Source organism: Falco rusticolus, chromosome 6 (genome assembly GCF_015220075.1).
Source record: "Falco rusticolus isolate bFalRus1 chromosome 6, bFalRus1.pri, whole genome shotgun sequence".
Classification (NCBI taxonomy): Eukaryota; Metazoa; Chordata; class Aves; order Falconiformes; family Falconidae; genus Falco; species Falco rusticolus.
In genome coordinates this window covers 21,691,380-21,707,270 of record NC_051192.1, presented here as the reverse complement: position 1 = coordinate 21,707,270, position 15,891 = coordinate 21,691,380, and positions in this window count along the sequence as shown.

Below are 15,891 nucleotides of genomic sequence, written 5' to 3'. Positions count from 1 at the left end.
CAAATATGCTCCCATTTCAAAAATTTCCTCCTAAATATAAACCGAAATGTTGCATTGTTCAAGTACTGTTGGGATGTCACCACTTCAGCCATGGTGGATCTGGTTCCCCCATTAAAAACCTCTGCAATCAAAGCTCACTTTCTGATGTCTTCTTTTCGTTCAATATACTTAACTTCTATATTCAACAATCCATATAGTTTGCTCTTCATCCTCACAGAAATGTGTAGTATTCACATGGTAAGGATAGGTATCCCAGCAGTGGCCCCCGCCCTCTTTTTGGTTTTTTTTTCTGATAACCTTGACAAATAGGAGAAAAAAGAGTTATTTTAATTTTCAACAAATCACACTGGATGCATATCTGATATGTGTCTCTCATTCAACAGGGTGAAACACAGCCTTTTCGTGTGTTACATCTTCCATTTACCACACAGGAGCCAACTATCTAATTACACTAAATATGCAGCCCTTCTGGAGAAGTTTTAGCAGATTAAAGCAAAAAACACAGCTTATACTCTGCTGAGATGTGCCTGCGTACTTAACCCTAATGGGAGGGGAAATATTATTTAAAATTTGTCCTTTGAACCATTCTATGTAAAATCAAGTTATCAAATTGTTCATCCCTAAGGAAACCATATGAACAAATTCCCCACATGGCATTTTACAACTAATTTTCATCTCCTTGAACTAAACATAAACAATCTGACAACTGTTTTATGCAAATGTGTTTTGAACTTCTTTGAAGTAGCTATTTTAAAAGGCAGATATCATCTCCGCTTGGGGCTGAGCACTGAAATGATTTATATTTGTTTCAATTATAAAAAAAAAAATAATAAATGCTAGAAGTTATTTTCTACATGGCTTGCTCCTTTAGATACATTTATTCTGACAGGAAGTGCTGAAATGCTAGCTATAAAGAAGTGGAATCACATGTTTGAGTTTAGGATCAAAATTCAGCAGAAAATTCCAAGTGAGATAAGGCTTGTATCTTTGAACTAAACTGGGAGACATTTATTATTTAAACAGCCATACATTCAAACACAGCTTGTCCAAGTCAAAAGCTGTTCTCTGAAGGGCTGTATGGAGGAGGAGACAGCATGGAAAGAGTACCTGAGACCGTATGAACAAAACTCATAACCTTGGTTTAGGGGAGAAAAATAACTGAAAATAGAAAAGGCTAAAAGAAAGTTTTAACAGGAAGGCATAATAGTTTTAGAATTCCATTACTTTCCAAGGCACCTGGAAACCCACCCAGGTTTAGATAGTATTAGTTTATTTGTAGAATAGTTGGAAAAAAGTTACAAGCTTCTCAACATGCAAGGCCCTTTTCTGATTTCATAGCTTGCTTTGATCTACGTACTTGATCTAATACTGTCAGCCCAGCGGGATGACAGAAATCACCCGAAGTTCAGCAAAGGGACGTACAAAGTCCTGCACCTGGGGAGGAACAACCCCATGCACCAGTGTATTCTGAGGTGTGACTCAGACTAGCAGCGGAAAAGCAGCTTTGCAGAAAACGATCTGGGTGTCCTGGTGGACACCAAGTTGAACAGCCAGCTATGTGCTTTTGCAGCAAAGAAGGCTAATAGTATTCTGTGCTGCATCAGTTACCGTTGACAGCAGGTTGAGGGAGATTAACCTTCCCTTCTACTCAGCCCTGGTGAGGCTACACCTGGAATTGGAATTCTGTGTCCAGTTCTTTGCTCTCAAGTACAAGAGAGACACGGGCATAGTGCAGAGGCTCCAACAAAGGGACATGAATATTATGAAGGTACTGGAGCATCTCTCCTATAAGGAAAGGCTGAGAGAGCTGGGACTCTTCAGCCTAGCGAAGATATGGTTCAGAAGAGATCCTATCAATGCATACAAATACCTAAAGGGGTGGTGGTGGGGGGGTGGTGTGTGTGTGTGTGTGCGCAAAGAAGATGGATCCAGGATCTTTCCAGGGGTGCTCAGTGACAGGACAAGAGGCAATGGGCAAAAATGAAACACAGGAGGCTCTGTGTGAAGAGAAGGAAATACTTATTTAATGTGGGGGTGACTGAACATGGAAGAAACTGCCGAGAGAATTTCTGGAGTCTCTATCTTTGAAGCTTTTCAGAAGGTGTCTGGGCATAGTCCTGGGCAACTGATTGTAAGTGGACCTGCTTGATCAGGGGAGGTGGAGAAGATGACCTCCAAAGTACCTTCCAACCTAAATCAGTCTGTGGTTCTGTGATCTAAAAATGGTTTTGATTATGTGCTTTCCTATGTTCTTAGATCCTGGTTAAAACAAACAAAAAAAAGTTATTTCATTACCTTTAACTTTTATACATATTATCTAAAAAAATCAGAATTTATTTGTTTACTCCTCTGCAACACAAATTTTCTGTGAAAAATATATGGCATCTGACTTATAAACATGGCAAACCCATATTTTCTATGTCTTGTAATAGAAATAAATAATTTCAAAGACACCAGCTACATACAACTCAGAAGCTGGTAAGGAACTAGATGGAGGTGCACAGAGATGGGTTTAATCTATATCTTTGCTAAAGCTTAACTGTAGTATTTTGTAAAATTTGGGTGAATTACCTGCATCTTATCAATAAGGAGTTCTATATATTTGACTTCTTTTTCAGATCATCACCATATCAATTAATAGTTTTTGGGGAGCAAGAACTACCTCACTATATATTTGATAATATATAATATAAGGATTTTTACTGTTGTACTGGTAATATTGATAAAGGACATGGAGAGCTGAAGGAAATTTGAGGGGTTTTTTTGCTAATTTTTAAGACTCAGACTAGTTAAAGCTCATTATTATGCCTAAATGAAGTTATTATGGATTTTTTCAAATTAAATATTGGCTAATATGTGATTTTGATTTCAGGATGACCACAGACATTTTTTTGTTTCATAACTGGTTTTTTACCTTTTAACTCTCAGTATCTCTACTCCTAAAAGTATAGTCAATAGTGTGATAAAATAAAAGTCATCATCATCAAGGAATGACATATTTGTTCAGTAGTAATCGGAGTAGTATTCTAACAACTGAGAAATTACCCAACCATCAAACTCAAAAGCTGGTCTGAATAAAAAAGGAAAGTACGTCTTTTCTTTCTTGATTTAAAGTGAAACAGCTACACAGTACTTCAGCTCGTGCATTGAATTCACAGATGAAAAGACTTTGGCTGTTTGTTTTGGAGTTGTTTAGTTTTGGTGTTTGTGGGTTTTTTTCAGTTAAGAACAACATTCTCAACTATAAAAATCCCTTATCAATCTAAAAAAAAGAAAGCTTTAAAAATCTAATGAAATAATCTGGGGAAGAAAGGCAATCTTCTTTCCAGGTGAACGGAGCCATACAAAATTAACCATCAGTCAGTACTTCCTGAGAAGGATGGCTGAGAAATACCTGTGAGTAAAATTAGTCAGTTGTTTTCCACAGTATACATCATCACTGTAATTTGCTTACTCTCCAAAATCTAAATAGCTTTCAACATGCCAAAGTACTTGATTAGTTTCCTGCCACATTGCCAACACCATTCCTCAGCAGCCAGACCAATCAGATCACTAAGAATACCTGGAATTTATATTCCACTTGTTCCATGAAACTTACTTTAGAAAATCTCTCTATACAGAACTTTGACAATCTACTTAACTAAAGCAGTTTCCAGATTTCTGAATTATCATCCCTCTGAAATACTTCTCCTCCCTACTGCTTCCTTCTTTGGTCTGCTTAGGGAAAAAGGACAGTTGTTTTGTCTCATTTTCCCCTTATATATTTTGGCTGCACTGCCAGCTATTTCTGCATGCAATGATGACTACTGAGCAATTCAAATATAGAGCATGGTGCCTTTAAAATAACAAGAGGTGAAGAATGCAGGAAATCTCACTTAAAAGGCATTTCTTTGCCTCATGCTAGTCTAAACTACACATGTATGTACCTCACACTGAAGCTACTAGGCTTTCTCAGGCTTTGAATGAACAAACAAAATAAAATAGTAATTTTCCCAACAGGAATGGCATGTATGTTTATGTAAGTCTTCCTGATTTACTTCAGACAACAAAGAAATAGCAAATTCTTATCCATGAGAAAGGTGGAGCAAATACTGGAGTTAATTTTAGTGTTGTAGAATGTCTACAATTCCAAATTATTTTTTTCATAACTAAACAAGCAAACAAACAACAAACAGAGAGCATACCTTAGAAGTAAAAAAACACAGAGTCTCATAAAAATATGTCATGGACCAAAAATTTAAAAGTATCAAAGAAAACTTTCATTCTCTTTTGTATCTTCTGACTTCTATTCTTATTTCTGTGGGGTGTTCTTTGTCCTGAACTGTAACACCATGACATAATCGGTCCTAGAAGAAGCAGTAGCCAAACCCATATGCAGCTAATTTATCATGATTATCATTCTGGCCATACTAGTTCTGAAACTTGTTCCTTTAGAGCCACCTCAGTATGTCTGTATGGTTCTCCCATTCAGCTATTCAGCTGTACTGTAAGAATTTTTGTTCAACGTACTGTGCACCATCTGGAAAAATTATCTCAGATCATAAATCTAACGACAGCTGCCATCCTTCCCTCTTGCTGAGAGGTGGTGGAGTCAGTTGCAGGGATGGAATGAGGATGGAAAGACAAGACCAGATTTGAAGAACATGAAGGGTTCCACTATACTGGATGTATACTTGCTTGAATTTGACATACATCTTGTATATCTCTGTGCAGTCACAATATATGTTTGAGTTAGCTGTAGTTATGGTGATACCATATTCTATTATTCTGAATGTAGTGTCTGCACAGGGTGGCACCAGCAAGCCTGAATGAAGACCAATGTCTTTTTTCACAGTTATACTCTATTCATCAATTACTTATGGGGCAAGAACTGATTATATTCTGTGGTTATATTACACAGATCAGGAAAGTAATCATAATGGTCCTTTTTGCCTTTTACATCCAGGAGGATAAAGTGTGATGTAAGTTTAAGTTCTCAAGTTATTTTAAAGTAAATATAATTCTTAATGTTTCATATTACATATAGCAAATTCCAAGAAGCTGGTGAAACTATAAGAAACATATGTTACTAAATTCATAACCTTCTCATATATGCCATAAATTTGAAATGGCTGATATTTTAATACTTGTGAGAGTCAGTTAAACAAATTCTACATTTAAAAACTTAAACAGATCACTATACTAATACACAGTGATTATTATATTCCAATCTATTGTATACAGACATATGCACAGAAACATAGAGTTACATTAAAGGTTGACAAGATGAATATTCATTTCCCATCCTTACCCTACAAGTCTGTATTCCTATCAGGTCTTGGAGATAACAGTATGCAATACTGCAGTTGGGTTACTTCTTTTTCTTAGTGTATATTTCAGATTCATAGCCACTTTTAAAAAGATTTGTCCAAAATCTTATGAGTCAGTAGCAGAATAAGAAATAGATCTAAATAATCTTTTTTTTTTTCTTTTTTTAATTTCTAATCTTTTAGACATCATTTCTACTCCTCCTAGGAGTCCTAGGGTCTATCTAATCATTATCTAGTATTATCAATGATTATATTCGTCACAGTAACATGGTTTGGTCAATTCTTTTTTTTTTCCCTATGGGCAATCATGACTCATAACAGCCAGGGATATATGCCTGGACTATAAAAAGACCAGAAAATAAACACACAGGATGGAGATGTCACAGTACAGATGTAAAATTTCCTTTTATGTTGCACAATGTCTGATATATGACATACACTGTAACAGTATTAGAATCACTTACAGTGTGTCTGAACTAGGAATAGGTCTCACCTCTTCAATGTGAAAGTTTCCTGGAAAAAGAAAATGGTTTGTTTGTCGCAGTTACAGATGAGCAATTCAAAGAAACAAGTAGGATATACATCAGATGTTTCCACAAGTTTTTAATTAAGTGAACAAGCGTGCCATAAATCAGGCAGTTATTCTTCTGCACATTCCCTTCCAGACTTCTGCTCTCACACCTTCCTGGTGTGGGACACATGACTATCATTTAGATTTATGTGATGATGTCATGTGTCATCTTGTCATTGAGGAGACAATGCTATGACATGGTAAATGGCCAACCCCCTTACCAGCTAATTGCACGTTAAGGCTACTAATCCTGTTTGGCTTGTGGTGTCATGGAGAACAGCATATGCCAAGGCATGTGCTGAAGGCATATGAAATAGCAAACAAGCTTTGGAGCAGAATGACATTTGTCTTCTCCAACCAATACATTTAACGAAGTTAGTAAGAAACAAAAGAAGTCAAAAAAATATGCTATGCTTTAAAGCTCATTCTCAGCACAAAAAAAGTAAGTTGTTAGACACAGTATTTCTTAGTCGGCACAAATAATGTAAAATGGCTGGTCAGGTTTAAAATGATAGGAAGTTGACCTGTCAGTGAGCATTGCATATTGGTAGGTGCTTCTTGTTACATTCTTTTCTTGGTTTTTTGTTTGTTTGTTTTTTTTCTTTGGGGTTTTTTTTTTTTTGGTTTGTTTTTTTTTTTTTTTTTTTTTTATGGTGGAAAGTTGTAGTAAGCATTGTCAGTCATGTCCTCTTCACATTTCTTAAGCAAAGCGTTGAACTACCTTTATAAAAACTGTATTCCGACAAAGGTCCCAAACACCTACCTTCTAGGGAAAGAAAATAAAAAAATAAAATGGAGGCTCTGGCATGAGCATAAATGCATTCTGAGAAGCTTAATATGGGAGTTGGCAAAACTACTGTTTTCCTCTGGAGGAATATCAGATTTGTACACCTCCTTATAAAACCTACAAATCTACCAGCACATCATCCTAGGCATGTATTTACAACTGCGAGCCATGTTAGGATGCTGTCACAGAGTATCCCTCTCCATTTTTATTTTTTTTCCTTTGCTGTGGTGCTGCTTTTTGAGCACAAAAAAAGTGTTTCTCATAGCAGTCACACGTAAGTTTTATCATAGTGAAATGTTCTGCTATTTTTACCTCTAGTGAGTCTACAAACTGTAGGTCAGTCATATATTGATGAACCATTTACTCCACTCCTATACATCAGCTGAACAAACAGGAAAAAGTCCTGGGCAATTGCAAAAGCAGTTTCAGTCCTAAATTCTTTTAAAGTCTACAGTACATTTATTCATTGTACTTCATAAACTGTTTTAGTGATTTAAAGGCTACTAAACTTTCTGAAAGAATCTTTCTTGATGGAATATTGGCAACACCTGCAAGAGGAAGCAACTGTCTCAGAACTTAAATAACTATATTTAAGCCTAATGCTCATTTTAGAAATGAGATAAGGAATTAAAATATACTTCAGGCTCAATACTATCAACTTCTGATAATTATGATAGAAAAAAAACAATGGATGAGATATTCTCATGAAAATTGCTTTCCAGCTGCCTGCAAAACTTTATCCTGCAAGTGAAGAATAGCGCATGCTGTTTTAGATATGAAATATGCTATTATACCCATGTTATTAATAAATGCAGTCAATAAACCAAATCTTTGACCAGTCAGCCTGGTAACCTATAAAACTGTTGTATCTCCTCAGTGATATATTCTGGCCATTATTCAATTTTGATTGGATGCCACGTAGAAAATGTCTTTCTAGAAAAATACAAAAAGGAAGTGAGACATGTTACGAACTGAGGTAAACCAAAAAATATATTAGCAACTGTGTTATGAAAGAGTCTTAACAGAAATAAATAGCCTCCCAAGGCCTCTTTGTGTCAGTTGCAGTAATTTGTTAGCAGCACAGGGCACATTTATTGCTTCACAGTTGTCTTTGGAGATATAATTAATGATTTGATAATAGTTCCTCTAGTTGTTTTCAATAGGGCGTCAAGACAAACAAAGTACAGTATGGCAATGATATAAAGCTCTGAAGAGGTAGAAAACTATCATTCTTAAAAAAATAATATTTCCCTTTTCCATTTTATCATAATATCATTTGTCCTTGTCAACAATGACAGCGGAAGCAAGCAAAATTTAAAACTGAATATTCATGATTGAAAATCCTAAAAACAGACAGAAAAGCAGTATTTGATAAACTTTTGTTAGGAAGATTGGAACACTATGATCTCAAGATTTAACCCATTTAAATTGTCCAGAGGTTGAAATAGCAATGTCTGGTTTTCCTACCAAAATTGGTAAGATTCAGAAGTCATTCTCTGTTCAAAACTAAAATTCGAAGAATTCTTGTTACTCTGAGTTTGCACTCAGGAGGACACTAGGAGAGTCACCCAGGTCATATTTGAAAATGTACATACTATCTAGCTATTGCTGGACAAGTAGATGGGTAAATTTTGAATTAGCTTAGTTTTCAGAGAGTGAACACAGTCACAAATTACCTCTGCTATATTTAAAAGCAAGCTTCACAAGTACTCCCCCCCATGTTGAACAAAATGGCTCTGGAACAGGAAAATTGAAAATATGAAGCACAATGTACTGGAATTATAAAGTCCTATCAGGCTGTTTAATAGGAAATAAGTGCAATGTTTTATCATATCCTTATTATCAAATTAATGATCTTTCAGAGAATGAATAAAAGACAAAGAGGTAAACAGTTATGTAAAATATTTGTAAAGAAATGAACCGAAAATAAAATAATTCACTGTAAAACTGGATTTTTATGTCTTCTTTAGAGGAACAGGGGGCTTTATCCTAAATATTGAGCTGAAAGCACAATAACTGATTTGTCCTGAAATTTTTAAAAGAAAAAATCTCTTAAACAGTTTTCCCTGGAAAGGGAATTTATAAGAGTAAAAACCGTAGATTGCTGAATGGGACACATTATTGGATGCTAACTTTATGTGAACTAATGAACTGTTTTATCTCAGTATTATTAAATTAATAGCTCCTCAGTACTGTAATTACCAATAATGACAAAAGCACATAATTTAACTGCTCATTTAAAAAAATAATCCTATTAATATGAGAAAATTATTTAACGGATGAAATGGCCTTAATCAACTTTAGCTTTAGAAGTCTATATATCTTTTATTAATACGTTTCAACTCAGTAAGTTGATAAGGTTCTTCATATCTTATCTATAATAGTTTACTTGGCCAGAATATTTTAAAAGGTTTTATTCTGCTTTAAGAAAATGGATTTTCTTTAAATTTTTTACACAATTCTGGTTTTCTTCACTGTGCTGGGTAGAATGTTGAGATTACTGAAAGAGACAGGGTTACAGACTTGGTAAGTGCTTTTCTTGAGCTTTCTTTAAGCTATCTCTCTGGCTTATATTTCTTGCTATTTCAGTGTAGAAAAGTATGTCGGTCTCTTTACTTGTATATATAAACTGTCCTGGACAAACAAACCATCAAATAGAAAACCTTTTATATAAAATGAGGTGAAACCAGGTAACTATGAAAAGGGAAACTGGTATAACCTCTGAGATGTTTGAAGACATTAAACCATTCTGCTGCTCCATGAAAGTACCAAAGATTGAACTGTAACATTCTTATAGTTTGTTGTCTGATCACTGCTGAACTTCAGGGTAGATATAATCCCTATCACCTCCTGTGGAAAAGATTGTTATTCATATATACACTTAAAATGACTGACATATTGTAGGGAGGGAGGAGACAAAACTGCCTTCTCCCTAGGTACTCCCCCTGCGGATTTTCACAAGAATAAGACTTCTGGTCCTCCCCATTGTGCAGCTTGCTGGCTTAGGAAAACACAGAGGACCTTCAGCCCTGGTTGAGCTGCACTCTGCTCCATAGAAAGGGCAAGCTATGATCATGGGGTTTAATGTGCATAAAGAACTCTACAATGGTGAGAGATACTAGAATACGGATTATTTCTATTTGCCAAGATCACTGTTCACTGAGCAAAAAATTTATAGAGAAAGTTCTTTCATAGTTCAATAGTTTCCTTTGTACTTCTATATTCAGAACTGTGTAACGTTCTTATGGAAAAGAACAATGTCCCTCAATGATAACAGTTAACCCAGTGAAGAAGGATCAACAAATACAAGTTCAGAACAACAAATACAAGTTCATTGTTAATTTCATTTTTAAGCATCTCATCTATTATAAAATATTTATTAAAAAAAAATATTCCAGATATCTATTTACTGCATAAAGAAGAGATCTGGATGGGGAGCCAAAATGATGATTTAAGCAGAAATAATTAAGGCTGTTCCTTGAGGTTTAAATAGTTATGAAGTGAGGGATATGTCATTTGGAAAATGAATAGTGTGTGTTTATTGCAAAACTTAACTGTAGCATAGGAAGCCTATATTTGGTCAACTCAGTTAAAATGTAAGGAAGAATTTTTCATTCTTATTCTGACAGAAATATCATAATGCTGTTGCAAGGGGAAAGAGGGAAAAAAATAAAAAGCTTTGAAACCTACCAACATTATATTTGTCTTGACAAATAATGCCATTATGATTCAAGAGTTTAGGAACACTGGCATAAATGGGAGCATACAGAGCAGTGCAGTGGCAACAATGGCTAGGAAAAAATAGGACCCCCTCCACACATGACTGGATTTCTGTATCTAGGTTTGCTACTGGGTAGCTCAGTGCCTGCCCAGGCAGCTCTTTGCAAGTCATCTCACCTCACTGTTGGTCACTTCCTTGTCTATGAAGTAGGAAAGTTGAGCTCATGAGATCCTGGAATAGAGCAATGGCTTTGTGTCTGAACAGGAAAGTTAATTCCTTAAAAACACTTTTAAAATAATAAAAAAAGAACACTGAGATATGAGTTTTGTGTGGGGAAAGACTCAGTTAAGGAAGGTATGGGATTGAGTTGAATATCCTTTCTAAACTGGAAACATACCTGGAACTGAAATAAAGATGACCACATCGACTGAAAATAATGAAATACAGCTTGTATTTTGGGAAGCAGTTAACATGAGTTCTGCCACTAATAAAAGTGAGTTTTGGAAAAAGCTCCAGGAGCCAAGGTCCTAATTTTCAAACATGCTTTAATCCAAATTCCTTTGAAGGCTTCAAATAATGAATTAAAAAGCACCTTTCAAAACCAAGCAACTGAAATGGGAAGGTTTTAATACAGATATTGCTTTATTCCTATTTTTCTTTTAAATAAAGTCAGTAGTGCCAGGACCTCATCTTATTAATGAAGTCCATAGGTTTGGGCTACCTGCTGCTATCAAAAAGAGTCCACCAGCAAAGGCAGGTAATGATTTCCTTTAACATAAAAGTAAAAAAGAAAACCCCAACAGCCAAACCCAACAACAACGAAAAGCAGCTTAACTTTTGTTTGGAGTAGATTTTTTTAATATATTCAAGAATTGCCAATATTTTCCAATTTCCATTACATTTTTTTCTTTTTTCTCTGTAGTCACCATTATGCAACTTCCAACAGTTTGGTCTGTAGAAATTAATGAAAAGCAACATGATGAAACACACATTGTTATTCTCAAGTCACTTGCTAAGTAGTACACCATGAATCAGTCCACCTGGCTACAGAATAGACAAGTTTCTAATACACTGAATCAAACCCAAAGTTTTGTACTTATTTTACACTTTTAATTTACTGAAGTAATTTGCATGTATAATTAAGTTCAAATTTAAGGCATTTTGTCTTTCAAAATGCCCAGAAAAAGTCACTTGCGTAAGTAGAGACACTCAAGGGAGAAAACCAGAATTTACACCCTCTAGAAAGTGAGCATAGCTTTCCTCACTAAATTATATTAGTTCTTTTGCATCAAATGTACATGAAATGACTAGGACTTTGTATGCAGAGGAAAAATGCATGTGTCCAAAAGACAGAAAAATTACTTTAAACACAAAATATCAAATCAAAGTTAAAAAAAAAGTAACTGAATTATGAATTGCTCTTATAGACTTGGCTTTACTTAATTGAAATTCTAACATATTTCTGTGTAAATATCTACTACATCATCGATGGGTACAACATATTTAAACTGAGAGTAAGAGCATTATTTGTGAGGAAGCTTTTGGTGTTGGGTACCTTTCAGGCTGAATACATGTCTTCTCAACACGCAGTAAAGTATGGGTTGGGTTTTTTTCATTACTTTGACTGATTCTGACTGGATCCTTTAATAATTGGAAAGGGTTTTTTAATAACTTGATTTAGAACTTAAAAACTCTCAAATATTAGAAAGAAGGATTTAGCACCCTTACCTGAGATGAAAAAGGCTTACCATTGACTGTTTCATGTTTTCAGTCTGCCCAGCTACCCAACAAAGAAGTTCTTGATGCACAAACAGTAAGCTAGTAAGAGTAGAAAGTGTCCTTTCTATTAATTATTTTAAAATGTATAAAAGGTTAGCAACACAGATGGTTACAAGAAAAAGTATAGTGAACCTAAATGACACAAAAATTAATATCTAATGATAACTGAGCTTCTGAAAAACTTGGGAATACTGTGTTATTAATCTGGAATCCACAGATTTCACATGGATTTCTAATGTGTGCAGGTTTTACATGGGTTAAAAAAACCCAAACCAAACCAAAACATTTTGTTCAATTTGCAAATATTTTTATTAAACAAAATCTTTCCAAAACTTGCAAAACTTTGTATTTATGTAAATAACTCTAGAAATGAAAAAATAATCTTCATTTGAAAACTTTTATTTCAAAAGTATCAAATATTTCTGTTTTAAAATATTAAAACCAAAAAATTACAGCCATCTGTTTAATCTAATTATGGCAACATACAGTAGCAACAATTTAAATCAGCATTTACTAAATGTTGTTACATTACCATCAGAGGTACTTTCTATTTTAAGCCCTTAAGGACACTGAGGCAATACAAGGTTGTGAATACACTACTTTTCCATAACTATACCTGTACAATTCCAGAGCCTAGAGTACTTCTTATCTATCTGTGTTAACTTCAGTAATGTAATGACCTAAGGAAATTTATAAATCTCTGACCTCTGCAAGTTTGATCTCACTTTTTGCATGCATCTGTAACATATGAGGTTTCAGAATGGCTGTTGGTGGTGCTGTTATTTAATTTATGGGGTTTCCATCTTGACAACATTTTCAGTGCTTTCAGCTCCTGCAGGGCCATGTCATGAGATTATTGAAGACCTGTTGCAGAAAATTGCCTTAAAGGTCTTTAATAAAAGCTGGGCAACTGGAATTTGCTGTTATTATGGTATGTAGGGAAAGCATTAACTGACAGTACAAAGTGAAACTGTCATGGTTCTCACAATTATAGCTCTAGTTCTTGAATGTAAGTTTAGGATAACAACTTTGGTATTAAAGTTAGTAGATCAGTCGTTTGTAGGAGTTAATAATATTTTTGTTAAAATGCCCAAAGGCTTCTTTTAAAAGAAATGAAGGCTATTCAGCTACAAAAACACATTATTGTGCCTACCAGCTCTTTGCTTTAAGGATCACAGGAGAAAAAATGGACTGAAACTATTATATTTTGCAATAACCAAAAATTTCTTGGTGCACTATCTTCATGATGTAGACTAAGCCTAAGGAATCTTATTTTTCAGCACCAAATTTACTTTCAGTGGTACTAGAAGATGTCAGGTATATTCCCTGGAATTGTAATTTGTATTATATTTTAGCTTTCCAGCATTATAATTTAAGACAGATAGAATCAGTAAAGTGGCTATGCAGTTACTCAAATGTCTAATCCATGAAGAATCTGAAGAATTTACCTTATTATGCTAAATATATTTGGCACTAAAAAATCTAAACCTGTGATTATGCTTAGTAATCTCTGCGTGAAATGCTCCCATCAAATTAATCTGAGTAGGATTTCTTTTTTTGTTTGTTTGTTATATTTACAATCTGTATGGTAAGGATAATTTTAGAGAAGAAAAATATTGTTATGAATTAAGCTTTTTTTTTTTTTTTTTTTTTTTAAGTTACTACGAAGTATTTCCCCAAACTCTTGAATCCTGAAGATTCTCATACTGTGTAAGAACAACTCTGATGATTCTCCAGTCCTGCCCCGGCTGGACTGTGGGAAGTACTTCCCACACTGAGTATGCATGCAAAAGTGTGAGTGACATTAAATTCATTAAGACTCCATCAGAGATTCCTGAATTCATGATCTCAAAAGTAAAAAACAGGGTGTCTACAGATATCATTATTTCATATTAAATATTTAAGCATGTTTTTAAAAAAAACAAGAAAGCCAACAGCATTCATTGTACATTTATATTGTCTTTTATTGCCTCTGTTTTCATTTCATAGTTTTATGTAATTTTTATATTGTAAATTTTCTGAATGGTACAGTATTTATTTATACCTGTAAAGGGGACAGTTCTCTATGAGACCTAAGACATTGAGACCTGAGACCTTATCACAGAATAATTTTTCCCATTGCATAGTTAATGTCCAACCTTCACAGATGCCTTAGTGTAATACAAGAATAACAATCAAAGCTTAAACTGAAGTTTGTTGTGGTTTATTGTAAAAGTTGTACCAGATGGTCATTTGAGGTCCCTTGCAACCTGAGTTGTTCTATAATTTTATGATTCTATGATTTTTTACAAAGTGTTAAGCTTCATTATGGCAGAAAACAAGCAACAGAACTAGTGTACAGACATAACCCAAATACAATTCATCACAAAATGAAAATAACAATGGCTAGGGGGAGGCAGAGGCTCTATATGGGGAACATTTCAATGATGAACCATGTGAACTGGCAGAAAGTCTGATGGATATGGAAATGTTGCACTCAACTGAAAAGGTGACTGAGACACCCATCTCAGATAAAAGCCTCTCTAGCTTAGCAAAAGCATTAACATCGGCTGCAGAGGCAGCTGTTTGCCCACCTTCCTAACTGGAAACCAAAAACAACCAAAACTTGCTTTTAAGTGGTCTAATAAATTATTAGTATGCTTTTTAGAGGCTCAAGGCTGGAATTGCACATTCAGCAATGTTACTTCCACAATCTAGCTTTTGCTTGGGTTTACCTGAATCAAAATCAAAATTTATTCAGAGCTTTCAGCTATTTTTCATGAAAATTGGAAGAAAGAAACAAGGATAAGGTAGTCCTTTTTCAGCAGGCTTTAGAAGCTCTGTTTCCTGTTTGACAGATTCCACTACTTCCAAAGTTGTTCTTTGGTTTATATATAAAGAGCTTTTCTCACAATAAAGCAAAATGTCAAAACCAAAAAGTGAGTGAAAAAGAATGAATTTATCTTCTGTACCACTCCAGTTTTAAAACAATTACATCTCTTTCATTATACCTCTAGACTACTTCAGAGAAGTAACTGAAATCCCTGAAAATTTTATATACAATTAATTCCTGACTCCAGTCTGAGGCATTCCAATGTTAAATAACAGCAGTATGGGCTGCAATTAAGTGCAGATAGAAATCTTTAGCTATTTTGAGCAATTAAATTTCACCTTCTTTGCTGACAGACTGTATGGTGCTCCTAGCAGTTGTCACAAAAAAAGTCATTTTATTTTGCCTTATCATAGACCCTTCCCAAAGAAAATATTCTCAAACCTAATATAATTAGTATAATAGTTTTGGAGAGGCTTAATGAGAAAAATGGACTAAGCAGTTTGCTGAAGCTCTATCAACTTATAAAATACACAACTGGTAATAGAAAACTAATTGTCATAAATAATTTGTTAACGTCCATAGTAGTTGTCCAGGTATTGCACATGAATACATGGTATTTTACATGCTCCTGTCTTAACTTTGGATTGCTGCTACAGGTGTTTGGCTTTTTCTGTGTAAAATATTTCTATAAAATTTGCTAGAAGCAAAAAGGATGATTCATGATAAAATATCCAATCCTAATTGCTATCATCTAAGAGGACAGAGAGTGTAAGGTTTCCTTCAGAGATAAAGTTACCACAAAACACAAATCTAGTTCAAACAACCCCATCATAAAAATCTTCTTACTCAGCTCCCAAAATGCATCCCACTCTTAGTTATTCACTTAAACCTATGCATAAAAAAGAAATTGTC